This window comes from Octopus bimaculoides, chromosome 22, assembly GCF_046866305.1.
Source record: "Octopus bimaculoides isolate indiv1 chromosome 22, ASM4686630v1, whole genome shotgun sequence".
Lineage (NCBI taxonomy): Eukaryota > Metazoa > Mollusca > Cephalopoda > Octopoda > Octopodidae > Octopus > Octopus bimaculoides.
The window spans coordinates 1,954,237-1,956,736 of NC_142949.1; the positions used below are offsets into that span (position 1 = coordinate 1,954,237).

The window sequence follows — 2,500 nt, forward strand, 5'->3', positions numbered from 1 at the left end:
TATTCATGTACCATTATATACGCACGTGTGTGCAGCCTGTAATTTCTTGTGTACGTACACAAACGTTTCTTTCATATTCAAGACTCCTCACACCAGGCGGTTCCTATGCGAGGCCACATTTTAAAAAAGATAAATAAAGCAACCAAGAGAATGGTAAAAAAAATGAAAGGAAATAACAGCTATTCCAGCAGAATAATACGAAGCACTCTAACAAATTGCTCATCAACAGAAAGCCAATCTTTCCTGGCGTTGTCAGCCATGTTAAATCTGTAGCATATTTAGCATCAATCAAATTCAACGTTGAAATGAATATGGAAGAAAGGGGTTGAGCAGAAAATGGACGGGTGTGCATAGAGAAAATGGAAAATGGGAGAGGGGAAGAAGGAGTGAGTGAAAAGAGTGAGGGCTCATAGAGAGACAGTGAATAAGTGAGAGAGATGTATATATAAAGTGAAAGAGGGAGAGAGTGAAGAAAGAGAGAAAGAGTGGTGAGGAACAGTGAGATGTATATATATATATATATATATATATATATATATATATACATGTACATCTCACTGTTTCTCTGTCAGCACTCCCTCTTTCATTTTCTATATCTTTCATTTTCTCTCTATATATATGTACATATAGATATATAGCAGGTATATTCATATATACTTATATGCATATACATATAAGGGGAGATGAGTGTGAGAGCTTCTATATGCGTATGCACACATACACACATACACACAACACACACACACATACACGCCCACAAACGCACATATGCATATATATAAGTAACATTTTCATATCGTTATGCAAAATGATATTGGAAGAGATGTGATGGGATTTGTGTTTTTGTTTTTTTTTTTTATTGAAGGCGCGCTTAATGCGCGAAGGTGAATTCCATGATCGCTTCATTAACAAAAGGATAATTCATTCAGAGTGGAAAAGAAAGGATACAAATAATAATAATAATAATAACAAACAGAATAATAATAATAATAATAGTAATAATAATAATGATGATGATAATGATGACGACGACGACGACGACAACGACGATGATGATGGTGATGATGATGGTGATGATAATAATAATTCTTTCTACCTTTGGCACAAGGCCTGGAATTTGGGGGTGGGGATAATCGATTACATCGACCCCAGTGTTTCATTGATACTTATTTATATTATCAACCCCGAAAGGATGTAAGGCAAAGGTGGAATTTGATCTCAGAACGTGGAGGTAGACGAAATGCCACTAAGCATTTTGCCCGGTGTGTTAGCGATTCCGCCAGCTCACCGCTCTAGTAGTAGTAGTCGTAGTAGTAGTAGTAGTAGTAGTAGTAGTAGTAGTAGAAAAAAAGCACACCACAGAAAACCTCTCAGAAAGTGATAAGGCAACCATACTCTGGGATAGGCAAATACACACGGATAAAGAAATCAAGGCTAATAGACCGGATAAAGTCGTCAGAGGTCACCAAGAACAAAAATGCCTTCTAGTCGATGTATCAATACCTACAGATGACAATGTGTCTCTAAATCATTCGCAGCATATTGTAACACACAAAAAGCCTTTTCATTTCCAGTGAACCTCATTCTACATCTTGAAAAAACAAAGAGATAAAAAGAAACTTTGCTTTTACACACTTTGATAAAATTTGAGATAATTTGAGAGAGAATTGGCTGTTATTAGACTACGAAATGGCGTCAGTATTTCATATAAAAACTAATATAGGTAAGATTCCTGTCTCTCCTAGACAAACACTTTCCAGCCACTCACAGATACAGGATAATATTTAATAGGCGTTCTGTGAAATTATCATATAGCTGCTGCGCCAATATGAAGAGCAACATTACAAGGAGTCAATACCAAGAGCTTAAATCCAGTTGTAACTATCGAGACCCAGGATCCTGTCCACCTGACCAACGATGTATGATTAAATCTGTCATATATGAGGCGAAAGTTACTGCAACGCTAGATGATAGCACAACAGATCAGAAGACCTATGCTGCATTATGTGAAGGAGAATTTAAAAATCGCTATGCCAGTCACATAGAATCCTTCCGATATAAGCACAGAAACAAAGCTACTAAGTCGACTAGTTACGTATGGAGTTTGAAATCTAACGCAACATTACATGGGATTAAGTGCAAAATAGTTGAAAACTCTGCCCCTTATGTTGATGGGTCAAATAAATGTGAGCTATGTTTAGCGGAAAGAGCTCAGATCTCTTTCAGATCTAAGATCCCTAATACACTGCTGAAATCTAGGTCTGAAATTTTCAACCTTTGTACAAATGTGTTTAAGTATATTTTGAAGAATTCTAAAATTCCACCTATACCTGATTAACTTGTAGAGATCTTTCCTGCTTTATAATTTAGGGTCTATGGAAGATAATTCTTTTACCTTTTTATTTTTACTTTTTCGTTTTCTGTTTTTTAACATTCAACGTTTTCTATATGCTTCCTTCTCAACCGTTCACGTTGCTTCTCCCATTCAATTTTTAGTTCA

General features: G+C 36.0%; 1 long non-coding RNA gene across 9 annotated transcripts in view; it reads right to left on the reverse strand.

Annotated features, from left to right (window-relative positions):
• LOC106880046 (uncharacterized) overlaps positions 1-2,500 on the reverse strand; it is a 116,529-nt gene that overhangs the window by 36,197 nt on the left and 77,832 nt on the right. The window lies entirely within an intron of this gene.